At 50.1% G+C, this 18,089-nt stretch overlaps 1 protein-coding gene across 4 annotated transcripts in view; it reads right to left on the bottom strand.

The window, feature by feature from the left end:
- LOC149813393 (P-loop containing nucleoside triphosphate hydrolases superfamily protein) overlaps positions 1-18,089 on the bottom strand; it is a 146,101-nt gene that overhangs the window by 73,045 nt on the left and 54,967 nt on the right. The gene's annotated exons all lie outside the window — the stretch shown is intronic.

Below are 18,089 nucleotides of genomic sequence, written 5' to 3' on the forward strand. Positions count from 1 at the left end.
AATGCTCAACCAGGCCACAATAAAAAACAAGTACCCATTGCCGCGTATCGAAGACTTGTTCGATCAGTTGCACAAGGCTAAGGTTTTCTCGAAAATCGATCTTAGGTCTGGATATCATCAGCTCAGAATTAGGAATGAGGATATTCCTAAGACGGCCTTTCGGACGAGATACGGACATTACGAGTTCACAGTCATGCCGTTCGGACTGACCAATGCCCCCGCAGCTTTCATGGACTTGATGAATAGGGTGTTCAAGCCATTTTTGGACACCTTCGTGATCGTGTTCATCGACGACATCTTGGTGTACTCAGAAAGTCGAGAGCAACATCGAGAGCACCTAACAGTTGTGTTGGAGACCTTGCGAAAGGAACGGTTGTATGCCAAGTTCTCTAAATGTGAATTCTGGCTCGAGGAAGTCATGTTTCTGGGACACGTTATTTCTAAAGACGGAGTGTCCGTGGACCCTGCAAAGGTGGAGGCTGTGCTTGGTTGGCAACAACCAAAGAACGCGCGTGATATCAGGAGTTTCCTTGGACTAGCAGGTTACTACCGAAGATTCATTCAGGATTTTTCTAAAATTGCGTTACCCCTGACAAAGTTACTGAAGAAAGAGGCTAAATTCTTATGGGACGAGAAGTGCGAGGCGAGTTTCCAGTTGTTGAAGGAGCGACTTACCAGTGCTCCTATTTTGACCTTACCTTCTGGTAAGGGCGGATTCGTGATTTATACTGATGCCTCTGGGTCAGGCCTAGGGGCCGTGCTGATGCAGAATGGGAAGGTGATCGCTTACGCTTCTCGACAACTTAAAATTCACGAGAAGAACTACCCAACTCATGATTTAGAGTTAGCTGCGGTGGTGTTCGCACTAAAGATATGGCGACATTACTTGTATGGGGAGCAGTTTGAAGCATTCACCGATCATAAGAGCCTTAAGTACCTATTTTCACAGAAGGAATTGAATATGAGACAACGGCGTTGGCTTGAATTCCTCAAGGATTACGACTTCACCCTCTCCTACCACCCAGGAAAGGCGAACGTTGTGGCTGACGCTCTCAGCCGCAAAGCACCGGAAATCTCGATAAATGCTTTATTTGCTGGATGGAGGTTGGTCGAAGACCTAGCCTCATGGGAACCTTTCGCGGTCACTCAAGGTTTAATCGGCTTATCTCACCTTGTTGCTCAACCTGAGCTGCTTGCGAGGATCATCAATGGACAGAAAACGGATGCACGCTACGAGAAGTTGAAGGCTCAAGCAATATTGGCAGATACACCTTTTCGTCTGAAGGAGGATGGAAGTATATGGTTGAGGGAGCGCCTTTGGGTTCCTGATGACCCGGTTCTTCGAGATGAAGTTCTTGCGGAAGCCCACAAGTCTAGGTACACAATTCACCCGGGTAGCACGAAGATGTTCAAGGACCTGCAACGCAGTTATTGGTGGAACGGTATGAAGCGAGACGTGGCTGAGTATGTCTCGAAGTGTTTAACGTGTCAGCAAATCAAGATCGAGCACCAGAGACCCGGTGGGGTCATGCAGCAGATAGAGATCCCTCTATGGAAGTGGGAAGATGTTACCATGGACTTTATAGTCGGTCTTCCGAGGACGCGGAGAAAGCATGACGCGATTTGGGTGATCGTCGATAGACTCACCAAGTCGGCTCACTTTCTACCTATCCGTCTCAATCAATCGTTAGATGGTCTCGCTGATCTCTATGTTAGAGAGATTGTGAGATTGCACGGTGTTCCAGTCTCGATTATCTCCGATCGTGATCCTAGATTCACTTCAAGGTTTTGGGGACAACTTCAGTTGGCGTTGGGCACAAAGTTAAAGTTTAGTACTGCATTTCACCCTCAGACGGACGGGCAGTCGGAGCGTACGATTCAAACCTTGGAAAACATGCTTCGAGCCTGTATGATGGACTGGAAGGGAGAGTGGGATTCCCACATCAGTTTGGCGGAGTTCGCGTATAACAACAGCTATCATGCGAGCATCGGGATGGCCCCATACGAAGCTTTGTATGGGAGGCCATGTCGATCACCTGTTTACTGGGACGAGGTTGGCGAGCGAAAATTGGAGGCACCTATAGTCTTGCAACACTATACTCAACAAGTGCAGATGATTCGGGAACGACTCCGTACCGCTCAGAGTCGGCAGAAGAGCTATGCAGATAGACGCCGACGAGAGCTTACCTTCGATATTGGTGAGATGGTTTTTGTTAAGGTATCTCCGACGAAGAGCGTATTTCGGTTCGGGAAGAAGGGAAAGCTGAGTCCTAGATACGTCGGACCGTTCGAAATCCTGGAGCGAATTGGAGAAGCAGCTTATCGCGTGGCGTTACCTCCGCAGTATGCTCAGATCCATAATGTTTTTCACGTATCCATGTTGAGGAAGTATGTTCACGATCCATGGCATATCATTCATTATTATGATGTGGACATTAGAGGGGACTTGACTTTCGAAGAAAGACCAGTGGAGATCATCGACCGTCGTGACCAAGTGCTTAGATCAAAGACCATTTCATTTGTAAAGGTTCGATGGCAACATCATGGGATTGACGAATGTACTTGGGAACCCGAGAACGATATCAGGGAAAAAATATCCTGACCTGTATTTTGATTCTTCAAGGTAATAGATATTTCGCGGACGAAATTCTTTTAAGAGGGGTAGGATGTAAAATCCCATTTAAAAAAAAAAAAAAAACTGTTTGGACCCGGGCCGGGTCGGGTCCGGACCCGACCCGGGCCCCTTTTTATTGTTAGGGTTTTGCGTAACCCGACGCAGGGTCCCGAGCGCCGCACTCCCCCCCCCTCTTCTCCCCCTTCTCTTGCGGGAGGATTTGGGAAACCCACCAGGGGTTTCCCCTTCCGGTGCCCCCCTTCGCCTTTAAGAGAGAGGTCGGAGGGCGAGGGGAGTCTCGCCTCCCTCTCGCAGCCCTCTCGAGCTTCCTCCCCCGCGCCGGTCTCCTTCCCTGCTGCGCCTGCCGCCGACGCCGGGAACCACCCCCCCAGGTACGCCGTTCTTCTCTTCTCCTCCCTCTTTTCTTCCTCACCCCCCCCCCTCCTTGTCACCTCGCCGGGAGGCCGGCAGGCTCACAGCCGCTGCCGCAGGCCTCCCACTGCCTCCCTGTACCATCGCGGCCCCGATAGGTGGCTTACGCAGCCCCTGTCGTCCCCTTCTCTCGCTGGGGATCGCCGGGGTGTCGGCAGGGGACCTGAGGCCCCTGCGACCCCCCTCCCTGTCACCTCGCCGGGAGGCCGGCAGGTGGCTCACAGCCACTGCCGCGGCCTCCCACCGCCTCTCTGTGTCGCCATGGCCCCGACAGGTGGCCTACGCGGCCCCTGTCGTCCCCGTCTCCCTCTGCGAATCGCCGGAGTGCCGGCAGGGGACCGGTGGCCCCTGCGGCACCCCTTTTTGCTGCCACTGCGTGCTGTCGGCAGGGGTTGGCCCCTGCCGACCTGTGCCTTCGGCAGGGGCTGGGCCCCCTGCCGTCTGGTGCTGTCGGCAGGGGTGGCCCTTGCCGACCTGTATTGTCGGCAGGGGCTCAGCCACTGCCACTTCGTGCTGTCGGCAGGGGTTGGCCCCTGCCGACCTGTGCCTTCGGCAGGGGCTGGGCCCCTGCCGTCTAGTGCTGTCGGCAGGGTTGGCCCTTGCCGACCTGTGTTGTCGGCAGGGGGCTCAGCCCCTGCCACTTCGTGCTGGCGGCAGGGGTTGGCCCCTGCCGACCTGTGCTTCCGGCAGGGGCTGGCCCCCTGCCATCCTTTGCTGTCGGCAGGGGCTCAGCCCCTGCCACTGTGTGCCGTTGGCAGAGGCTCAGCCCCTGCCACTTGGTGGCCGTCGGCAGGGGTGACCCCCTGCCACTGCGCTATGTTTAGGCTGGGGCTTGTTCCCCCACCGCTTGTCTGTTTTCGGCCAGCAGGGGCACACCTCTGCTGCCTCTCTTTTTCCTATAGACAGGATTGTCCTTCTTTTGCTCCGCATTATTATTAACATAGCACTGTTGCAGACCTCGCATCGGACCCTCGCTCTGGCTCCGCGGCCCGAGCCTCGTATCATCTACACGCGTAGACGCACGCAGCTGCAAGACATCCCGAGGTAGGGGAAAGTCGCACGAATAGTGTATATGAACTAAATAAAATAAGACTTCTGAGATAGAATAATTATTTTTGCATATTTGTGTATCTGAAGAAGTATGTGTTGATCCATGTTTTACTCTGTGTGATTCTTTTGAAATTGCATAATGTAAATTCTTTGGGTAGACTCATTCTAGAAAAAAATCAAGTAGTTTACTTGGCATGCCTGTTTACGTGTACAATTACTTAACTCATAATTGTCTATTATGCATGCTTGTTCCTTTGAAACTGCATACTTAAGATAGATTTTGTGAAGAGACTCAAAACCACTGCAATTGCCATTATAACCAAACCTTAAGGCAGGTACGGTATGAATTTTATGTAAGATCATGGAGGGTAATTGAAGGGTGAAATCTATACTTTGCTGATTTTTGATATGGTAATATCGGCCTCCACAGGCCAATTGCTCAGAAAAGCAAAACATGTCATATAGGAACCAAAAGAATCATATACCATTATGTTGCCCTTCCATCGTAGTTGTACCTCTAGGAAGGTACGATCGTACTTTTGGACAAGTATGTCCCATGTGGGTTACGATGGTGGGATGATGAGGTTGTGGCAACCTCGATGAATGCTATTAGCAAAATGCTGAGATCACATAAAATGGTGACCATTTCGCCTTCACAGGCAAGATGCTCGAGTGGGTCTAATGGACCAGAGCATATAGGATGGGACGACGGTTAAGAAACCCCCGTCGTACCCATCCGATCTTCACGGTTCATCAAGGGAGAGGATGGATGGTACAAAGACTCCGATGAACAGGTTGTTAACAACCACCCCACGAGCAAAAGACTCGGTTTTCCCCAGTCATCGGAGTTAGGGGAATTGGGATTACCATAAATTATCCTAGGTGGTAACTCCTCGGCACTTCTGCAGAAGTTGGATGCATCCATGAGCCACGAATGCCTTTGGGGATTTACTCTCTTGGTCACTGACCGTCCCCTTAGGAGCGGACTCAGTCAGCCATCCGGGTTAATGAAAACACCTGACATAATAAACCCCCGGATTGGTCTCGGCTGTTTCTACGTTTCGCGTCTGTGCGTACCCACAGGCCAGTTAATATCAGAACTTAAATAAGATATTCATGAATAGATATAGATGACTGAGACTTACACTGCTTCTCTTTGCACTTATTACATTTGCTAGAATAGACTACAACTGCTTTAATTGCTTAAATATCATAATTGCTTATCTCATGAATGTCCTGTTTTATTTTCATTCTACTTATCTGTTCGTGCACCTACTAGTTTGTTATGAAACTGACCCATTTCATGGGCAGGTGAGGAGTAGGACTTCACTGGCGGCCGATGGCGTGGTGCAACGTGGATCAAGATTCATTTTCTTTCTGCTGGCGGCTTGGCTCTGGGACTTTTTGGAGTTTTTCTTAGATTTATTGAACTTTGGAATAAAAGACCCATTTTGTAATAAACTGCAGATTTTAATCGATTGCCTTATTTCTTAAATTCCTTTAAGATGTTGTACATGTGAATGATGGTTTTTCAGCTAACGTACCCAGGATTGTTGACTTGTGTCCCTTTCTAAATGTCTTCCGCTATTGTTTTTAAATATTAAACTTTAAATCTTTGAAAGGTTTTTCGATAAGGTTTTCGAAATCACAAGTCGAAATTTTGGGGCGTTACATGGCATCGTGCTGACAACGGGTCCTCGGCAAACCCACGATGAAATCTATCAAGATGTCATCGCACTTTCACTCTGAAATGTCAAACGGCTGAAGAAGTCCACCAGGTCTCTGATACTTGATTTTTCACCTGCTGCAGGTGAGACACCGATATACAAACCCCGCAATATCTTGTTTCATCATGTTCCACTAATAAGTCTGTTGAAGATCCTTGAACATCTTGGTAGAACCAGGGTGAACAAAATATTTTGACCTGTGGACCTCACTCATCAGCTCCTCCCACAGTGCTTTTGGAACCCACCATCTGCCTCCAAACATGATGGCCCCATCCTCCTCACGGCGGAACTGCGTATCTGGCTTCTGAGCACTCACGCATAACCTGTCAAAATCCGGATCGACCTACTAAAGCTCCTCGATACGGTCTATGATCTCAGGTCGCGCCTTCATCCCTACACAAAGGATACGTCTGGAATCGTCTTTAAATGGCTGTCACCTGACGAACTCCTCAATCAAGTCCTAGATGCGATCAATCAAGCTGACTGTCGTGACTAATGTCTTCCTGCTCAACGGGTCTGCCACTACATTTGTAATATCAAAAAAAAAAAAAAAAATTGGTTTGGGCCGGATCCGGATCCGACCCGGACCCGACCCGGGCCACCGCCCCTCGCTGTCATTAAAAGACAGCGAGGCAGGCGGGAGGAGGGTTACGAAACCCCCCTCACCGCCACTCGCTCTCTGTCTCTCCGTTTCCCTCTCTCGCTCGTCCACGGTCACCGACGCCGGCGACCCCCGACAGCCGCCGCCACCGACATCGGCGACCCACCCCCTTTTCCTTCCGGCGAGCTCCTCTTCGGCGAGTTCCTCCGAAAACCCCCCTGGTACGCCATCGCTTCTTCTTTCTCCCTTTTTTTTTCCTCTCCGTCTCTTCTCTCTCTCTCCCTCATTTCTCTGTGTGGCCACGGGAGGGGTCAAACCCCCTCCCTTTGCCCCCTTTTAGCAGGGGAGGGGCACGACACCCCTCCCTGCTCTCCGTTTCGGTAGGGGAGGGGCCGAGCCCCTCCTCCCTGTTTTTTTGTTACGGCAGGGGAGGGGCCGAGCCCCTCCTCCTTGCCCCTTTTTATTGTACCAGCAGGGGCCATCGGCCCCTGCCTTTTTATTATGCCAGCAGGGGCCATCGGCCCCTGCCTTTTTATTATGCCAGCAGGGGCCGATGGCCCTTGCCTTTTGTTATGCCAGCAGGGGCCATCGGCCCCTGTCTTTTGTTTGTGCCAGCAGGGGCCCATGGCCCCTGCCTTTTTAGTTTGTCAGCAGGGGCCATCGGCCCCTGCCTTTTTATTATGCCAGCAGGGGCCGATGGCCCTTGCCTTTTGTTATGCCAGCAGGGGCCATCGGCCCCTGCCTTTTGTTTGTGCCAGCAGGGGCCCATGGCCCCTGCCTTTTTAGTTTGTCAGCAGGGGCCATCGGCCCCTGCCTTTTTATTATGCCAGCAGGGGCCGATGGCCCTTGCCTTTTGTTATGCCAGCAGGGGCCGATGGCCCCTGCCTTTTTGTTGCCAGCAGGGGCCGATGGCCCCCTGCCCTTTGTGCGCAAGCCGATACCCTTGGCCGACAAGCCCGGGGAATCTTTGGAAGCTATATCGTGATGGGGACAGATCATTACAATTGTTGGTCTCCAACGAGGAATTCCTAGTAGCGTGAGTCATCTGTTCGCATTTGACTACACCCCTCTTTTGGCAGCTAGAGTCTTTTGATCCTGCCCCATCTTCTTTTCGAGTCAATTGGGACGGTTGGCCCCAACCCTATGTATCGGAAAAGTCGAGTCTTTGCCTTGCTTTTGCTTTTGTCAGAGTTTGCTTGTTAATATCGCATATTTGCAGCTACGACGGATCCCACTCGCGCTCCGCGACCCGAGCCGTCAATCGTGTACGTCCGCAGACGTCAGCAAGCTCGTAACCCTCCAAGGTAGGGGAAAATTGCACGGAAGACTTGGATATTTGAATTAAGTTCAATTGAACTAAAAGCGACCATTGAATATATATATATATATATATATATATATATATATATATATATATATATATATATGTATATATTTATACGAGTATCCACTTCACTCAAGGATGCGGTTTCGCAAATCCTTGCCCTTTACCTTGCCGTCGCGCTCTGCGCCTAGCCTCTTGCTTTTGCATACGTGTTGGTATTGCCTGGCTGTTGCAGATGACGTGCAGGTTCTTGCTCTTTGCGGATGCCTTAAGGGCATCCTCGTGGAGGATGCAAGGAGCATTTACCACTCTCCCTCTTGCGACAAGAGTTTAGTCGGGAGCGAGCGAACTTCTTAGCGGGTGTTCTGTTGAGAAACCCGTATCTCGTCTATCGAGGCCGGTATCGAGTCATGCGAGACATGTAGATACCCCGATAGCGGATGTGATTCGAGATAATCACATGCATCATGTTGGCACAAGGTACTGCTGTTTCAAAAGATAGAGTAAAGTTGATAAACTTTACATCTTTGTGAAACACTCCTGTTGAGGTTTCTATTGAGGAGCTATACCCCCTTTATCGTAGAGTACTTATAGTCGTGCACGACACGTCTAGTACTGCGATGATCGGATGAGACGGTCGTGCGACCTCGAACAACGCTAAATGCAAACTGTTGTAATCACATGAATGGCCTCACATTCGCCTTCACAGGCAAGATGCTCGAGTGGTTTAAAGACCACAGCATAGAATGGGTCGTTAGTTAAGCAACCCCTAACGCACCCATTCGCTTCTGGTTGTCTGTCAAGGGAGAGGACAGATCGGTACAAAAACTCCAATGGACAGGTTGTTAACAACCACCCCACGGGCAAAGATCCGGCCTCCCCAGTCATTGGAGTTAGGGGAAAGGGGCTACAATAGTTAGCTTAACACTTCTGCAGAAGTTGGATGCATCCGTGGCACTGCTTTTCAGCCTCTGGGGAATCCTCTCTCGGCTAAAGCCGTCCCCTTTGGAGCGGACTCAACTAGCTATTCGGGTTATTGAAAATACATAGAATAATAGACGCCCGAACTAGTCTCAGTTGTTTCTATGTTTTGCCTGCGCGTACCCGCAGGCCAGTAATATCGGAACATAAAGTCTGTTAACTTTGGTTGCTGGGCCGTGAGATTCGTTGCACTACTGATTCGCTGCACTACTGACTCGCTTGCACTACTGATTCGCTGCACTACTGATTCGTTGCACTACTGATTCGCTGCACTACTGATTCGTTGCACTACTGACTCGCTTGCACCACCGACTTGCTTGCACTACTGATTCGTTGCACTACTTATTCACTTGCACTACGTATTCGCTTGCACTACTTACGCGTTTGCACTGGTTATCTGCATGCATTGCTTACATGTTTAACTGCATATTTGCTTTAAACTGTGTAACTTACTGAATTAAATTACATAATTCAGATCCTTGTAGTCTCTCTTGTGCGCCTACTAGTTTTTCGTGAAACTAACCCATTCTATGGGTACAGGTGATGATTAGGTACACCACAGGCGATGGCGCGATGGCTAGATGGCTCCAAGACGTTCTTCTTCCTGCTCTTAGCTCGCGTCCTGTTGTTTGGGGTTTTGTAACGGATTTTCCTTGGGAGATCCTAATTTTGTACTATTTGGAGAACTTCTTAAATGAAAGTGGCTTTTCCAAGTGTCCGCAAGTAGCATGTGTTGTGCGTTTTGGTTCTTTTAGCTAACGCGCTCAAAGTTGTCAGCTTGCCTTTCTGAAATTAATAAAAGTATAGTCTTCCGCTGATTTCGTAAATCATCTCTGAGATGAAGATATTCCTTTTTAGTCTCTTGTCTTTTTTTTTCGAAAGGTTTGCAAGCTTGAAATTTTGGGGTGTTACAACTTGGTATCAGAGCTAAGGGAAGCAAGGATTCTTGACCATTGGGCATCCGCATCGCACTGTGAGTATACTTTTCCTCTTGCTTAGTAGGTGCTCAAGGCATTGTTAAGTTAAGTGGCTTGACGTGTTTTGTGTGTATACCAGCATTGTTGGGGTTTCATAAACTACTCATGTTAAACATGAATAGTACTTATGTTTTTGCTTGTTTTGAGTTTCCTAAAATTTCTAATTATGGGTATTCCTTGTTTACTCCAAGGATGGCAAGGAACTCGAACGAAGGGTCTGCTGACGAATGGTCAGATCAGCGGGGATTCGTGATGGATTCCCTGGGTTCCCTGGCAGCGGCTATGCGAGACCAAATTCGTTCCCAAAGGGAACCAGCGCCCGTTCCTGAGCCGATCCCGCATACCGCAGTGACGTATGAGAAATTTCTGAAGCTTGACCCCCCGACCTTCGACGGCAAGCCCGACCCAGATATGGCTGATAACTGGGTGAAGGAGGTAGAACGAGTGTACGAGGTCTTGTCAGTACCCGATGACAAGAAGACGCTTTTCGGGACCTTCAGGCTGAAGGGGAATGCCCGCAGTTGGTGGGACATGGCGCGGGGTGTGCAGTTTTCGGGAATTTCGCTCATTCCTTGGGAAGCTTTCAGGAAGGCTTTCTTGGAGAACTACTTCCCACCTCACGCAAGGGAGAAGAAGAAGGTGGAGTTCTTGGAGCTCTGCCAGGGCAATTCGAGTTTGACGGATTACATCGCCAAATTCCAGAGTTTGGAACCCTACTGCCCTAACCTGTTCGCGGATGATCGCGAGCGAGCAGGAAAGTTTGTTCGGGGGCTGAAGGAGGGACTCATGCATCGGGTCCTAACGAGCATGCCCTCGACCTTCTCTGCGGCAGTTGCTGCCGCTACCGTTCTGAGTGAAGCATGGGAGCGCACTAAGAGTGCTCAGGGCAGGAGGCCACCCGCTACGGGTGGTGAGCCGAAGACACCTTCCGGCGACTCAGGCAAACGACCGTTCCTTCCTGTAAAGAGCGAAGGAGGAAGGAAACGATATCCTCCTTCGAAGCGTCAACGGCCACAGGGCAATCCTCCAGCCAGGCAGCAGGCTGGCAGCGTATGCCCCAGATGCCAGCGATCTCACTTTGGGCAGGCGTGCCCGCTCGACACAGGCGGATGCCTGTATTGTGGCAAGATGGGCCACTACGTCCGTGATTGCCGCAAAAAGGCGGCTGATGATTCCAGGCAGACCAGCGGAGCACCTTTGCTCCCTCGGCCACCACTGCCGCAACAGCAGTATCAGTCGCCACCACCACAGACGAGCGGTCAAAAGAGGGCGCCGGGACGTGTCTACTCAGCCAAGGCTGAGCAGTTGACCAAGGGCGACCTAGTGCAAGGTACCCTTTTTGTCGCTAACCAAGCGGCCTTTGTGCTTTTTGATTGTGGTGCCACACACTCTTTTATTTCGGTAAATTTTGCCGAGTGTTTGCACATACCTGTAAAACCCTTGCATAATACTCTTGAAGTGTATAACCCGATTGGGAAAAATACCATTTGTGCGGCCTACGTACCAGAGTTGGACGTAGTCTTAGCAGATCGGCATTTACCGGCTTGTGCTATCCTGCTAGTGATGACAGAATTTGACGTCATCCTAGGCATGGATTGGCTGCACAAGTATCATGCCAAGATTTTCTGCCGAGATAGTAGGATTGTTTTATCTCCACCAGGAATGCCCAAGATGGAATTCAAGATCCTGAAACCCGTTCGGGCGAGCAAATTGATTTCGTCGTTGAAGGCGCAGAGCTACCTGAGGAAGGGATGCACTGCCTTTTTGGTCAGTGTCATCCAGTCCGGGCCGACGCAAGTCCCGATGGGAGACTTGGAGATTGTTCGAGATTTCCCAGACGTCTTCCCGGAGGAACTGCCAGGCCTTCCTCCACCTCGCGAGGTGCAGTTCAGCATCGAGTTGCTGCCGGGTACTGCGCCAATTTCTAAGGCTCCATATCGGATGGCGCCAGCCGAGCTCGCAGAGCTCAAGAAGCAGTTGCAGGAGTTGATGGATCAAGGATTCATTCGCCCCAGTGTCTCGCCCTGGGGAGCTCCCGTCTTGTTCGTGAAAAAGAAGGACGGATCATTGCGGTTGTGCATCGATTATCGGATGCTTAACCAGGCGACAATAAAGAATAAGTACCCGTTGCCGCGCATCGAGGATCTGTTCGATCAGTTGCAGAGGGCCAGGATCTTCTCAAAGATCGACCTTAGATCTGGGTACCATCAACTCAGAATTAAGGGAGATGATATCTCCAAGACGGCCTTCTGGACCAGGTATGGGCATTACGAATTTACGGTTATGCCCTTTGGACTCACTAACGCTCCTGCAGCGTTCATGGATCTCATGAATAGGGTGTTCAAACCCTTTTTGGACACCTTCGTGATCGTGTTCATCGACGACATCTTGGTGTATTCAGATAGCTGGGAGCAACATCGTGAGCACTTGAGAGTTATTCTCGAAACCTTGCGAAAGGAGCGGTTGTTCGCTAAGTACTCTAAGTGCGAGTTTTGGCTCGAGGAGATCATGTTTTTGGGACATGTCATCTCCAAGGAAGGTGTGTCCGTGGATCCAGCGAAAGTTGAGGCTGTACTCAGTTGGCAGCAACCGAGGAATGTTCGTGACATTCGGAGTTTTCTTGGATTAGCTGGGTATTACCGAAGATTTATCCAGGACTTTTCTAAGATCTCTCTACCCTTGACGCAGCTCCTGAAGAAAGAAGCTAGGTTCGTGTGGGACGACATGTGTGAGAGCAGTTTTCAGAGGTTAAAGGAACGTCTTACGACTGCTCCCATTTTGGCCTTACCTTCGGGTCAAGGCGGTTTCGTGATTTACACAGACGCTTCCGGGACAGGTTTGGGTTGCGTCTTAATGCAGAACGATAGAGTGATCGCCTATGCATCGCGCCAACTTAAAATACATGAGAAGAATTACCCGACTCATGATTTGGAGTTAGCAGCGGTAGTCTTCACATTGAAGATATGGCGGCACTATTTGTATGGGGAGCGGTTCGAGGCTTTTACAGATCATAAGAGCCTAAAATTTTTGTTCTCGCAGAAGGAGCTGAATATGAGGCAGCGACGTTGGCTGGAATTCCTCAAGGATTACGACTTTACCTTGTCCTACCACCCAGGAAAAGCGAACGTTGTGGTCGACGCTCTGAGCCGCAAGTCTCCCAGCGTTTCCGTAAATTTGTTGTTTGCGGGGTGGAAGCTGGTCGAGGATCTGATATCGTGGGAACCGTTTGTGGTCACTCCAGTTTCGATCAGTCTTTCCAGCATGGTAGCTCAGCCTGAGCTATTGTCAAAGATCTTTGTCAGTCAGAAGATCGATGCGCAGTATGATAAGCTGAAGGCTCTAGCGCAGCGGGCCGATACCCCCTTCCGACTGAGTGAGGAAGGAGGTGTATGGCGTAAGGATCGTCTCTGGGTGCCAGAAGATCCTTTTTTGAGAGATGAGATTCTCACTGAGGCCCACAAGTCCAAGTACACGATCCACCCGGGCGGCACAAAGATGTTCAAAGATTTGCAGCGCAGATATTGGTGGAACGGAATGAAGCGGGACGTAGCCGAGTACGTTTCGAAGTGCTTGACTTGCCAACAGGTTAAGATCGAGCACCAACGACCAGGCGGAGTGGTGCAGCAAATGGAGATTCCACAATGGAAGTGGGAGGACATCACGATGGACTTCATCGTCGGTTTGCCGAGGACGCGGAGGAAACACGATGCGATTTGGGTGATCGTGGATCGACTCACTAAATCGGCGCATTTCCTCCCTATACGGCTCAGTCAGTCACTGGATAGCTTGGCAGACCTCTATGTCAGGGAGATTGTGAGATTGCACGGTGTTCCTGTGTCAATCATCTCCGATCGTGACCCGAGGTTCACCTCCAGGTTTTGGGGGCAGCTGCAGTTGGCCTTGGGCACAAAGCTAAAATTCAGCACTGCCTTCCACCCTCAGACTGATGGACAATCTGAACGCACGATTCAGACTTTGGAAGACATGCTGCGAGCGTGCATGTTGGACTGGAGGGGAGAATGGGACTCTCGTACTGGGTTGGCAGAATTCGCGTACAATAATAGTTACCATGCCAGTATCGGTATGGCCCCTTACGAAGCCTTGTACGGGAAGCCTTGTCGATCACCCGTTTACTGGGATGAGGTTGGTGAACGGATGCTAGATTCACCTATAGTGCTACAGCACTATACTCAGCAAGTGCAGATGATCAGGGAACGTCTGCGTACCGCGCAAAGTCGGCAGAAGTGTTACGCCGATCGTCGACGTAGAGAGCTCGTGTTCTCAACAGGAGATATGGTTTTTGTTAAGGTATCTCCTACCAAGAGCGTCTTCCGGTTCGGGAAAAAGGGAAAGCTGAGTCCGCGATTCGTCGGACCTTTTGAGATCCTGGATCGGATCGGCGAGGCGGCTTACCGCGTTGCGCTGCCTCCTCAGTACGCTCAGATTCACAACGTCTTTCACGTATCCATGCTGAGAAGATATGTTCACGACCCATCGCACATCATTCATTATGATGATGTGGATATCCATAAGGACTTGACGTTCGAGGAAAGACCAGTAGCAATCGTTGATCGTCGAGACCAAGTGCTCAGATCGAAGACGATTTCTCTTGTAAAAGTACGTTGGCAACACCATGGAATTAGTGAATGTACAGGGGAGCTTGAGTCGGATATCAGGGATAAATACCCCGACTTCTATTTTGACCAATTTATGCTATAGAAATTTCGCGGACGAAATTATTTTAAGGAGGGTAGGATGTAATATCAAAAAAAAAAAAAAAAAATTGGTTTGGGCCGGATCCGGATCCGACCCGGACCCGACCCGGGCCACCGCCCCTCGCTGTCATTAAAAGACAGCGAGGCAGGCGGGAGGAGGGTTACGAAACCCCCCTCACCGCCACTCGCTCTCTGTCTCTCCGTTTCCCTCTCTCGCTCGTCCACGGTCACCGACGCCGGCGACCCCCGCCGCCACCGACATCGGCGACCCCCCCCCCCCTTTTCCTTCCGGCGAGTTCCTCCGAAAACCCCCCTGGTACGCCATCGCTTCTTCTTTCTCCCTTTTTTTTTCCTCTCCGTCTCTTCTCTCTCTCTCCCTCATTTCTCTGTGTGGCCACGGGAGGGGTCAAACCCCCTCCCTTTGCCCCCTTTTAGCAGGGGAGGGGCACGACACCCCTCCCTGCTCTCCGTTTCGGTAGGGGAGGGGCCGAGCCCCTCCTCCCTGTTTTTTTGTTACGGCAGGGGAGGGGCCGAGCCCCTCCTCCTTGCCCCTTTTTATTGTACCAGCAGGGGCCATCGGCCCCTGCCTTTTTATTATGCCAGCAGGGGCCGATGGCCCTTGCCTTTTGTTATGCCAGCAGGGGCCATCGGCCCCTGTCTTTTGTTTGTGCCAGCAGGGGCCCATGGCCCCTGCCTTTTTAGTTTGTCAGCAGGGGCCATCGGCCCCTGCCTTTTTATTATGCCAGCAGGGGCCGATGGCCCTTGCCTTTTGTTATGCTAGCAGGGGCCATCGGCCCCTGCCTTTTGTTTGTGCCAGCAGGGGCCCATGGCCCCTGCCTTTTTAGTTTGTCAGCAGGGGCCATCGGCCCCTGCCTTTTTATTATGCCAGCAGGGGCCGATGGCCCTTGCCTTTTGTTATGCCAGCAGGGGCCGATGGCCCCTGCCTTTTTGTTGCCAGCAGGGGCCGATGGCCCCCTGCCCTTTGTGCGCAAGCCGATACCCTTGGCCGACAAGCCCGGGGAATCTTTGGAAGCTATATCGTGATGGGGACAGATCATTACAATTGTTGGTCTCCAACGAGGAATTCCTAGTAGCGTGAGTCATCTGTTCGCATTTGACTACACCCCTCTTTTGGCAGCTAGAGTCTTTTGATCCTGCCCCATCTTCTTTTCGAGTCAATTGGGACGGTTGGCCCCAACCCTATGTATCGGAAAAGTCGAGTCTTTGCCTTGCTTTTGCTTTTGTCAGAGTTTGCTTGTTAATATCGCATATTTGCAGCTACGACGGATCCCACTCGCGCTCCGCGACCCGAGCCGTCAATCGTGTACGTCCGCAGACGTCAGCAAGCTCGTAACCCTCCAAGGTAGGGGAAAATTGCACGGAAGACTTGGATATTTGAATTAAGTTCAATTGAACTAAAAGCGACCATTGAATATATATATATATATATATGTATATATTTATACGAGTATCCACTTCACTCAAGGATGCGGTTTCGCAAATCCTTGCCCTTTACCTTGCCGTCGCGCTCTGCGCCTAGCCTCTTGCTTTTGCATACGTGTTGGTATTGCCTGGCTGTTGCAGATGACGTGCAGGTTCTTGCTCTTTGCGGATGCCTTAAGGGCATCCTCGTGGAGGATGCAAGGAGCATTTACCACTCTCCCTCTTGCGACAAGAGTTTAGTCGGGAGCGAGCGAACTTCTTAGCGGGTGTTCTGTTGAGAAACCCGTATCTCGTCTATCGAGGCCGGTATCGAGTCATGCGAGACATGTAGATACCCCGATAGCGGATGTGATTCGAGATAATCACATGCATCATGTTGGCACAAGGTACTGCTGTTTCAAAAGATAGAGTAAAGTTGATAAACTTTACATCTTTGTGAAACACTCCTGTTGAGGCTTCTATTGAGGAGCTATACCCCCTTTATCGTAGAGTACTTATAGTCGTGCACGACACGTCTAGTACTGCGATGATCGGATGAGACGGTCGTGCGACCTCGAACAACGCTAAATGCAAACTGTTGTAATCACATGAATGGCCTCACATTCGCCTTCACAGGCAAGATGCTCGAGTGGTTTAAAGACCACAGCATAGAATGGGTCGTTAGTTAAGCAACCCCTAACGCACCCGTTCGCTTCTGGTTGTCTGTCAAGGGAGAGGACAGATCGGTACAAAAACTCCAATGGACAGGTTGTTAACAACCACCCCACGGGCAAAGATCCGGCCTCCCCAGTCATTGGAGTTAGGGGAAAGGGGCTACAATAGTTAGCTTAACACTTCTGCAGAAGTTGGATGCATCCGTGGCACTGCTTTTCAGCCTCTGGGGAATCCTCTCTCGGCTAAAGCCGTCCCCTTTGGAGCGGACTCAACTAGCTATTCGGGTTATTGAAAATACATAGAATAATAGACGCCCGAACTAGTCTCAGTTGTTTCTATGTTTTGCCTGCGCGTACCCGCAGGCCAGTAATATCGGAACATAAAGTCTGTTCACTTTCGTTGCTGGGCCGTGAGATTCGTTGCACTACTGATTCGCTGCACTACTGACTCGCTTGCACTACTGATTCGCTGCACTACTGATTCGTTGCACTACTGATTCGCTGCACTACTGATTCGTTGCACTACTGACTCGCTTGCACCACCGACTTGCTTGCACTACTGATTCGTTGCACTACTTATTCACTTGCACTACGTATTCGCTTGCACTACTTACGCGTTTGCACTGGTTATCTGCATGCATTGCTTACATGTTTAACTGCATATTTGCTTTAAACTGTGTAACTTACTGAATTAAATTACATAATTCAGATCCTTGTAGTCTCTCTTGTGCGCCTACTAGTTTTTCGTGAAACTAACCCATTCTATGGGTACAGGTGATGATTAGGTACACCACAGGCGATGGCGCGATGGCTAGATGGCTCCAAGACGTTCTTCTTCCTGCTCTTAGCTCGCGTCCTGTTGTTTGGGGTTTTGTAACGGATTTTCCTTGGGAGATCCTAATTTTGTACTATTTGGAGAACTTCTTAAATGAAAGTGGCTTTTCCAAGTGTCCGCAAGTAGCATGTGTTGTGCGTTTTGGTTCTTTTAGCTAACGCGCTCAAAGTTGTCAGCTTGCCTTTCTGAAATTAATAAAAGTATAGTCTTCCGCTGATTTCGTAAATCATCTCTGAGATGAAGAGATTCCTTTTTAGTCTCTTGTCTTTTTTTTTCGAAAGGTTTGCAAGCTTGAAATTTTGGGGTGTTACAACATTCGCCTTACCAGGGTGGTAAGCGATGGTGAACTCATAGTCCTTGAGGAATTCCAACCATCTGTGTTGCCTCAAATTCAAATCACGTTGTGTGAAAATGTAATTGAGGCTCTTGTTATCAGAAAGGACTTCGAATTATTCCTCATACAAGTAGTGACGCTAAATCTTCAACGCGAAGATAACAACTGCTAATTTCAAGTCATACGTGGGGTAGTTCTTCTCGTGCAAGCGTACGCGATAACCTTCCCGTGAAGCATCAAGATACAACCCAATCTCGTACTCGAAGCATCGTTGTACACAACGAACCTGCCCATCCCAAAAGGCAAAGACAACACTAGGGCTTAGGTCAACCTCTTCTTCAGCTCCTGAAAGCTCTCCTTGCAACAAGGTAACCAAACAAACTTCACCCCTTATACGAGAGAA

This window comes from Nuphar pumila, chromosome 16, assembly GCF_984573655.1.
Source record: "Nuphar pumila chromosome 16, dmNupPumi1.hap1.1, whole genome shotgun sequence".
Classification (NCBI taxonomy): Eukaryota; Viridiplantae; Streptophyta; class Magnoliopsida; order Nymphaeales; family Nymphaeaceae; genus Nuphar; species Nuphar pumila.